This window comes from Gymnoscopelus braueri (assembly GCF_963280865.1).
Source record: "Gymnoscopelus braueri genome assembly, chromosome: 14".
Taxonomy (NCBI): domain Eukaryota; kingdom Metazoa; phylum Chordata; class Actinopteri; order Myctophiformes; family Myctophidae; genus Gymnoscopelus; species Gymnoscopelus braueri.
The window spans coordinates 21,978,726-21,989,600 of record NC_137619.1 but is presented as its reverse complement, the minus strand read 5'-3'; positions in this window follow the sequence as shown (position 1 = coordinate 21,989,600).

Genomic DNA, 10,875 nt, shown 5'->3' with positions numbered 1-10,875 from the left:
ACACAGCGATGAAGTGCGAACCAAGGACTGGTTGCTACGTGCCTGCTTGTTTTTCTAAACTGTACTACTACAACCTCAAAATTTTTAGTTTTATTGTTAGGCAGGCACCCACCATTTAACTAGGTAAGAAATGTTTTTGGATCAAATACATGGCCTTTGAGGGCGGTAAACTGGTGCACTCTGCCAACAATGACCCAGCACAGTGTTTTCTCCAAGTTCCATGCAAAATCTCATCACAGAGATTCCCAAATATTGTGGTCCAAAAAGGTCACAGTGGATGTGGCGTTCCTGGTGTGTGTGTGTGTGTGTGTGTGTGTGTGTGTGTGTGTGTGTGCAACAATATTGTCCTGACAATGTGCCTGTTTGACTAAAGACAGCCTTATCCACCTGCACATTGTCTTGGAACTTGCAAAAAGTTTGATCCCTGTCCCCTCCTGGGAGTCCAGGCTTAGTATCAAAGTGTCCTTGAGTAAGTCACTGAACAACACCTACTGCACGCCGGTCCCCCGACACTGTTAACAATTTATCACTGCTCCTAATAGTTAGGCAGCGGTGGAAGAAGTACTCTGATTTTTTACTTAAGTAAAAGTAGCAATACCTCAATATAAAAACATTCTGTATTTGAATACAAGTAAAAGGCTTTAATTGTATTAACAAAATTATTAACTTAATAACTTCAGTAAAAGTACAAAGTATTGGCGTCAAAATATATGCACTGTAGTAAAAGTTCTCAAATGTTTCAAAATCTTTAGAAAATAGCAGATCTACAATCTCACTTGCAGATCGGTATAGGCTACGGAAGTATAAAACAGATCTTAATAATGTAGGTTTTGTAATAATAATCTAAATCAGAAAAGTAACTAGTAACTAAGTTTTAACATATATAACTGTAGTGGAGTAAAAAGTACAATATTATTCTCTGAGGTATAGTGGAGTAGAAGTATTAAGTATCAAAACATTTTAATACTCAAGAAAAGTAAAAGTAACTCAAAGTTTAAGTACAGTACTTGAGTAAATGTAAATACATTTTACTTTCCACCACTGTAGTTAGAATGGGTTAAATGCAGAGGATGAATTCCATGAATCCATGTATGTGCAAATGTACTTAAGACCTACCCCAACAACAACTAAAGGGAATTATTATTACAATTTTGGTTTTATCTCCGTGTGAGATGGGTCTGGAAACAAGGTCTCCACCTGCGCTGTCGATAAGCATAAACATTACTGCCTTCAAACTAGAGCCCATGGAGTGATAATGTTTCACACTTAGGTTAGAGTCAGTAAAATGTTGGTCCACGTGTAGGTCAGGGTCAGAACTAATTTCCTATTTTACTGCGCCCATGGAATATCAGTGCTGGGAATAGCCAGACACACTTAAAACTATTGTACCATGAGGTCAGGTATATGGCAAAATGTGGGTTTGTCCCTATTAAATTGACTATTTTAATTAAATACATTCGTCAAACGTAATATTGCTCCTTCAGCCTGCATTAGGTAGCCTAACTGCTATTCATACCATCACTTCAGCCGAATGAGTAACAGTGTTCCTGATGGGTTACAGACATATGAGAATTGATGATTCAACATATTAATTGTGTTGCTACTGGTCCATGCTTCCCCTTTGATCATTTCTGACTCACATACCAGCACCTGTGTGATCTGACCATCTGTTTTCATGCATGACTTGGGGCTTATTGCTTGGAAATGTTACTTTACTACTGCACAGTAAAATTCTGAGTGTTAACTGAACCTAATGGACCCTCTTTTCATTCATACACAATACAAAACATACAGTATGAATACGATTCACAGCTTTCAGTTAAAGATCCAGCCACCCCAAAACGGTCATTTAAGATGGTGAGAATCAAGACAAGAAGGGTTTATTTGTCACTTGTACATTGTATGAGTAAAAGTGACAAACCCTTCATGACTCTTAAACAACAATCTTAAACAACATTCAAGGGGGTGGCTTGATCTTTAAAGTAATTGAAAGCTGTGAAATACATTAATGTTTTGTGTACATTCTTTTTAATATTCAGTACAGTATTTTCCACAATAAAGCACTAGATGGTGCTTGTATACTTCCGTGTGTGTGTGTGTGTGTGTGTGTGTGTGTGTGTGTGTGTGTGTGTGTGTGTGTGTGTGTGTGTGTGTGTGTGTGTGTGTGTGTGTGTGTGTGTGTGTGTGTGTGTGTGTGTGTGTGTGTGTGTGTGTGTGTGTGTGTGTGTGTGTGTGTGTGTGTGTGTGTGCGCGTGCGTGCAAGAGAGAGAGGGAGGTGATGATGGATGCATGGCTCCGCATTCCACTTTCCTGTTAGAACAGTATTTTGTGAAGGAAACCAATGCATTGACACACAAGACCTGGCTGCTATTCAACACCCCCCCACACACACACATACACACACACACGCACACCATAAGTAATTTATTTTTGGAATCTGATTTGATTGTTTTAATTTGTAAGTAGTTTATCACTGTCAAGCATTATCGAAGCCAATCACAGATCAGTGTCTTTGCATGCCAGACCTTATGAAGTGTTGACTCACAATGAGCATTGTGGAATCAATCTCATTTCCCATAATGGTCAGTCAAATGTAGCCTTACCTCATGCCCAATGAAGAGAGACCACATGTAATTATGTAACGTATTTCAACCTTTAGGTGGAATAAACTGTATTTCATAATAGCCCAGTGTTGGTTTTTGAGGTTATACATTGGCAATGTTTTGCATGGTGACAGCCAAGCCAGACCGTAGCTGACACTAAGATTTATTCCCCTGTGTTCACACAACAAGAAGGAAAAAGGAACCAAAAAATTAATCGCAAATCTTTGAAAACAGTTACAATAGACAAAACAACTTTTAGGTTAATATGATCATATGCCTGTCAATCTTTAATACATTGTTGTTACACTTATGCCTGATTTATACTTAATCGTACAACTGTGTCGCATGGTGAAAATAGCAGATCTACAGCTCGCGTCACGTTGTGAGCTGTAGACGCGTCGCAACAAATTTTCTTATACTGTAGGTCTTAGAGGCCTGTACCACGCTATCAGTGTGACTGTTGTCATTGATAAAGCGGTCAACCAAGCACGGGAACGTGACAGCGATTTCAATCAACAGCTATCCATGTTTCATGCCTCCCTTTTTAATGCATTCATATAATCTCAGATGGAGAAGAAGGTGTGGGGGGGTGGGGGTATATCCCCTCCATTGCTCCGTCAAGCGAGCTATGTCATACTGTACAACGTGGAAACACAACGGCCCCGGGGGCTTCCTCTGTCTGCTCTCCGTCTCAAAAAGTCACCGTAACACCCTCTGTCACAGTGAATGTTAGCATTTTCCCAGAAGTGATAGTTAGACCGGTGAATAAAGGGCACGGATGTGTCGCTTTCAATTTAAATATGAGCCTTCAGCAGACCGCCACCCCCCCACTTCTCTCTGTTTTTATACATCCACGTCATACTGGAGCGGCGATGAAAATGCCAAACGCTGCGCAGGGAGCAGGAGGAGGAGAAGAAGAGAAGAAGAGGACGGCTTTTACCCTTCAGATTCCCCAAGCTAGTTTAATTCTCTCATAGCAGCCCCAGTCTTTACCTAACTACCTACCGCCTCCTTCCATTTATTGTTTACGCCTGGGTTGTTTAGAACCAATTAAGAAGCTAATTGTGGGGATTTCTGAGGACCGGGTATTATAGTAAAAAGTAAAGAGCTGATGGCTAATTGCCCAAGCAGCTGCTGGTGTTTATGAAGGAGGAGCGATGTTGTCGGGGGATCCACCATGTAGGCATGGAGGAACCAGAGCCAGAGAGGAGGGGGGGGGGGGCTTATCGTTGCTTGCTGCAGACCCCAAGGATGGCTTGGCGCTGGGCGGATGCCAGCAGGACGGTGGCAGGGTTGGGGAGAGTGGCGGGCGGCGCGCGGTGTTTCCTATAGCCCAACTGGAGCTCACGTCAGGATGGCGTCTGCCGTAAATAATGATCACCTCTGATGGCCTGTGGTGATGAATCTCCACGGAGCCCGTGTGTCCATGTGCTCTGCCGTCGCACACACGTGTGTGTGTATGGGGGTATCTCGCCATGTTTATATCAACCCACCCACTCGTCTCCCGTACGCACCCCACACCCCCACCCTTACACCCCTCCCTCGCCCCCTTGGGCTAGCACTGCCTCATGGTTGACAGTTAGCATGTGGCAGAGCTCTCTGAAGTGGAAGGGTTCCAGGATGCATTGGGAAGGGGCTGGTTGGTTGTTCTGAGCCAGCCTCACCAAGATGAGATTTCACCCGTTTCACAGTTGCTGCCAGTGGGCTGGGACTGTGAATGAAAGCATTTGAAACAACAATGCCTGGTCCTATATAGCGTACGATGGCTGGGATCGAGCGGAGGGGGGGGTGGACTGGGCCCAAGGTGCTTTGGCACGCATCTGAATGAATCTCAAACAGCCATCCCGATCACAAAGGAAGATGAGATGCTAAAGGCTCTCCAAGTAACCTACATGGTAAAATCCTCAGCATTAATTTATCTCTGATTCTCCGAGAGTGTACAAATGTAACCAAATGGACCCGTTGTACACTCTCAGGGTTACAAATGGATAAATTAGCACTGGGGATTTTATTGCGTACACTGAATTGGTCTCTAGATCTTTTCTCCGTTTTTCAGCGTTGAGTGGCCAGAACTGTTACAGTGGTCGAATACATAATCGAATGGTCCTAGCTTCTCCACCCAGTGTGTCAGGCCATCATGTGAAGTAGTGTGACTGGAATTTAATCATGTAACATTTTAGTATATCGCCAATGTTCTTGAAAAATATTTTTTGTTAACTTAACTGGAGAGAGTGCAAAAACAGCGTACTGAGTGATTTTACACTCTGTAATTTCTTTGAAAATATTCCATTTGCATCAGATATGATATCGTATGTACACCGATCCTGACATGCTGTCAGCAGTCACGCAGTGTAAAATGTCAGTCAGAGTTAAACTAACCTGTGCTGTAAAATATTCAGTGTTAATTTAAATTAACACTGAGGACATTGCTGTGTGCAGGATTCTGCTGTGTGGAATGTCAGAAGGAGACATGAAGAAGGAAGGACACCATCTTGGAGGATGGAGTCACAGCACAAACAGCCTTGTAGGAGGGCTGAAGTGAGAGAGTGCAGAGAGGGGGAGGAGGGGGTGTGTGTGTGTGTGTGTGGGGGGGGGGGGGGGGGGCAGGCAGGCAAACTGCATACTGCAGCCTAGTTGGACTGCTCATTCATTCTGTTTATAATAGCAAAGTCGATGATAAATGTCCCACAGAGTGCACATGTGCTAAAATATTCATCAATTGTAGGCCCCCCTCCCCTAATTTGCAAAGGGAGGAAAACCAATAAATTTAGACGCGAGGCGGCAGCCATGTTATATTTATATGAATATGCAAGTCCATGGGTGGAACATTAAGATTAATCTGGCCTGCATGCGCTTTTAACCAATCCTAATGGTCTTGTGTTGGATGGAGCCGGGCGTGAGGAGAGAGATGGAGGGCTGGACAACAAAGTGGAGGTATGCTTTGATGTCGCCCTGCGGTTCAAACGAAACCTCAAGTCCTGCTAATAGAGTGATAACCTCAAAATGTGAAAGGCTCTTTGATTAAAGGCAGACACAATGTTTTTTTCCCCCCAATTTTTTTGTATTCTTTCATCATTAGCTGTAATAGCCTTTAGCCTATACCATTCAGCCAATTTGTTGTTTCAATGTCATTATTGCGAAATCTGATCCGGCATGATTTCCTCCCAAAACATATGGTTTTCAAGTAGGACTTGATTAATCAATTTCCATTAGCAACAATGGAACATGTGAAACCAGCTCAGGGTGTTCGTCTTTTTCGGTCATATTTCCTTGCATCCTCCTGCTTTTTCCTGTTTTCTGCTCTGTGGTTTGCTACTTCTCTCATGCCTCCACACATTATACACACTCATTGTGTGTCCATTTTTCTTTGCATTTCTTTTTCTCAAGCCCTCTTTCTGCTCAGGTGTGTGTTAGTGTGGAGGGACGGGGGGTGCTCGAGATAGTAGTAGAGAGAGGTAGGAGCGGGTGTGTGTGTGGGGGGGGTGGGGGGGTCTCTGGTGGTATACCCAGCAGAGTGACTCTCTCCTGGGGGACGAGGATGACAGGAAGTCAGCCAGATGGCACGGGGCAGGTCTGGAGCATGTGACCTGCTCTCTGGAGAGAGAGAGAGAGACAGAGAGAGGGGAAGGAGAAGGGTGGAGCCAGTATAGGTGGGTGGTTGGGTGGGGGGGGGGGGGGCGACTGGAAAAAGGAGGTGAGTATAGAAAAAAAGGAAAGATGCACATACTGTAGCAAAGCCTGACTGATTCCCTCGTGTACTGAGGTTGGCCTTTCAAAATGTAGCATGTCAGCGTTTGTTCCACTGACGACATCAGCACAAAGAAATTCCACAAGAAAGATTTAGTGTTTCTTTTATATATTTTTTCACATCTACTGTCCGGCAGACAGAGTTTTTCCAATAAAATCCTGTAGTGTAGAAGGTGTCTTCCAGATTAAAGTTGAAGAATTTGGAAGGGATTAAAGAGGTGTTTGATTAATGACGTGTCGGCAACTGAGGAATAAGAATGACAAAATAAACAGTGATAAATTATGTTTGATATCGGTACTTTTCTCGCATATTGAATAGTTATCAGCCTCACTATCAAGCCCACAAATTGGTGTTATGCCTGCATAATAATAGGTGTCCATGACAGGCTGTGCATTTTTTTCCAGAACCAATGGAGCAATTGAATATGACGAATATGACTTCCTACACTTGCAGTTGTTAATAAGTGTCTTATGTGTCAATATTTGTTGTTTTATTGGGAGCATATATAGTGTTGCCTCATATGCCTCCATAAGATTCACATTTGACCATTTATAGTAGGAAAGACAAAGAAAAGAGCCGATCTGCAAGCTCACAATGTCTATGACTGTGCATCTATAATGCTATGAGGAGGGGTTCTACAAAATTGTCCATGGCCGAAATTGCTGATTGATTTGATTATCAAAACAATGTTGCATCAAAATATTCCCTGCGCTGTGGAACAGCTGACCATGCCACAGCCCATTAGGTGACCAGGGCTAAGCACAGACCCATTCTACACAGCAAGAAATTGTCTCACAATTTCCATTTTTAGTATTAAGATCATTTGGCCATAACAAACAGACAGCGTTACCCTAAGTCCCAGCCACTTACCGCTAACACTCCCATTTAGGCACAGAATCGCCCGTTGCACTGTGTGAACGTCCCATTTTCATGTGCCACTAACTGACCTACCCCCCCCCCCCCTCCTACCCCTCACATGAACCAACCCTCTTTTCTTTCTTTCTCTCTCTCTGCATTTCTCTCCTAGCTCCCGTTGGTCTCCTGTAGCTGGAGTTCCCTTTGATCTAAAATTGGCCTCAGTCAGATTCTTGCACACAGTGATATTCATATTGGGGAGGGCGGGGGGGGGGGGGTGCATTGGTTGTTGCGTTCACTTTCATCCTTCCCGGCTCCTTTTTTCCCTCAGAAACCCGGCGAGCATATGGCGAGCACACCCCTCGACGGAGCCCTAGCTCTGACTGCAATGTGAGGGGGACCCGGCACATCCTCCAATTTCTACATCCTGTCAGTGTCAAAATCACAACCCCCCCCCAATCCCCAAAGCCCCTCACAAGATCCCTATATTCCCCTGACCCCCTTCCGTCATTCTGGTTTTAGAAGTCCTGGCAACGACTTGACACTGATGCGGTTATGATGAGGACCAAAACAGATATGATGCAAAGCTTTGTGGTTGACTCCAACTGTCACGTTGGCAGAAAAAAACAAGAGGTACAATATGAAGACAAGCTGAATATACAGTAGAGTATCTTATATACTTACAGTAGGAACAATGTCCTGTTGATCGCTTGATGATCCAGTGACAGGACTCCTCTCTGTGTGTGTGTGTGTGTGTGTGTGTGTGTGTGTGTGTGTGTGTGTGTGTGTGTGTGTGTGTGTGTGTGTGTGTGTGTGTGTGTGTGTGTGTGTGTGTGTGTGTGTGTGTGTGTGTGTGTGTGTGTGTGTGTGTGTGTGTGTGTGTGTGTGTGTACGTACGTACTACCTTATACAGTATATACCTGTACACACACACACACACACACACACACACTATCTACTCTGACTGTCGGAGCAGAACAAATCTGTCTCTGTTCTTTCAATTTGTTGAAAGTCTACCCTTCCTGTTGTTTCAGACGAGGGATCTGCAGTCCTCTTCTCTCCACATCTCAAACTGAGGCCCTGCCATCTGCTGTCAAAATGTCCACCGCCCATGGCCAACGAGCAAAGCAGGTAGGCCGCATCGTACTGTATGTCTCATTGTCTGAAAGCTTCAAACGAATGAATGAATGGCTTTTGAAAGTGATCTTGCCGTGCAGCGCCCCGTCTGAGAGTTGTATTACGGCTTGAAAAGAGCTGTGCATGTTTGACCAGTATATGACAAAGTCGGCAATGACAGGGAGCCGACTAATGATATTTCGAGGCTTAATTGGTCCCTTTTTTCCCCTCGCCTCCGCATGTAATTAATGTGAAGAATCAGTTGTGTTAATTTGAGGGAATCCTAGTAATTGGACATGCATAAAGAGGGAAAAAAACTCGAAATATGACGTTGGACTCTTGCCGTGTGACAGACGTGCAAGAATTGTGTTTCTACACCAGGAGACACTACTGTCACAGTTTTTGTATACAGCTAAAAGATCTATTTGTTTTACTGCCCCTAAAGACCATGCCTGAATTAACTACCACTGAAGTAACAGAACATCTGATTACAACAGTTAAAACTCACAATTAACTAAATTATAATATGTAAATACTCATCTTTCTTGGGAGGAAGATTTGCACATTGTTAAATCATTTCCTCACTAGAGCTGTTTGGTAGAAAGCAAAGCATATCAACAAATATACATCCGCTATACCCCAGAAGGGAGGGATACAGCGTTTATCTCATTACCATTTCCTGCTTGTTTACACCTATTGTCTTATTTTTTTTAACAGTGCTGCGTTGCAGTGCAACCAGCGTTTTGGTACGTACAAGGCCGCTGCCAGGGGTGTTTTCATGCTTGTATCTTAAGCACATTCTTCCCAGATTGTTCAGCCTTAGAAACTGGCAATTACCATAGATTATCACCACCGCAGGCCACACGGCTAGGGTTGCCATGTTTGAGGTAATTATATCAGTCTCAGAGTTGTCTGTGTAATCACTTCACGGAGCAGGCCTGCGTTTGACTCAGAAATGCTTGGATTCTTCCCTTTTGGGCCTGTGGGTTTGGAGGGCATTAGTTGTTATAGCGATTTTCAAAACACTGTATGCTTGACAGAATTTGAATTTAGAGATCATCAGTTTTTTTCATCCTGACCCTTACATTGTATTAGTATTAGTTTCTTGTCTGGAAGCTAGAAATCCATCTTGTTGTACAGTGCATGCCATTGCTTAAGCATTCAGTGTGTGGCCTTATTCAGTGTGTGAATGTGCAATAGCAGCCATTAGTGTAGACTGTAGATACACTATAGCTGTTGCCTGTTGTGGGGGTCAAACTTGTAATCTTTCTATTATATCTGGACAATTTTTGTTTCTCCCAATTTAATCATGTCCCTGGGTACTGTGGACCCTGACACTGTCAACCCGCACTGTTCCCAGGCCAACGCCTGGGAAGATTGCAGACAACCACATGTCTGCTCTGATACACATGGAGTCACCAGCTGCTTCTATTCACCTGGCAGTGAGGAGTTTTACTGGGAGAGTGTAACGTGTGTGGAGATTCATGTAATCTCTCCCTGTTCTCCTCCTTGCTCAACAGGCGCCCCGACCAACCAGCAGGAGTCGCTAGTGCAGCGACAAAGAACACAATCCCCTGCCAGCTTCCCACTGTCCAATCTGCCAATAGTGTTTGCTGGAGCATCCGGCCAAGCCAGAGACACCACTGCCGGGAATCAAACCCAGTGGTGGTTGAGTGTTTTACCTCTTGGCTGTTCTGCCTTTATCCACTGCTGTACTCATTTCCAAGTGGCTTTGGGTAACTATCAGTTCAATGCTAAGCATAATAACCGGTAAAGATTGTATGAACATGTTTTGAGGACACATCTAGAGTAGCTGGCTATTGCAAGGCATATTCTGACCACAGCGTTATTTCCTGGCAGGGATGAATTAACACTCATCGACTCCCTTGAGCCAATCATCTTTTAGAGCCCCGCACACGCTACCCAGTATGCGTAGTCGGGTGGGCATGCGTGGGTCAAGGAAGCACCTGTAGACATTTTATCATATAGGATTTATAAAATATAGTCTAACATGATATTTGTTTGCATACTTGTCAGCTCTGTTAGTCAGACATTTGTCCTGTTAGTCAGATCGCCATATAATGTAGGAGGGGCCTTGTACTGTATAGACTGAAGGGCCCACATATCGTATTTGAGCGTTAAGTTAACCTATATACTGTACAGTACATGTGAGTAAATTGTCGATTGGCCTGGCTTCCCAGGGCTCCCAGGGGACCCTGTTGTCAAGAGCCCCTGGTCACTGGCCCCACTGTCCCGGTCCATAATCTGTCCTCCATTTGTGTTAGGCTCAAATCCAAGAGGTGTTTGATTCCAAAATGAGATATGACACATGCTCTTATCCAGTGACACGATGCTGCTATCATAAGACCTTTGTTTATGAAGCCAACATTTCTGTGTGTGTGTGTGTGTGTGTGTGTGTGTGTGTGTGTGTGTGTGTGTGTGTGTGTGTGTGTGTGTGTGTGTGTGTGTGTGTGTGTGTGTGTGTGTGTGTGTGTGTGTGTGTGTGTGTGTGTGTGTGTGTGTGTGTGTGTGTGTGTGTGTGTGTGTGTGTGT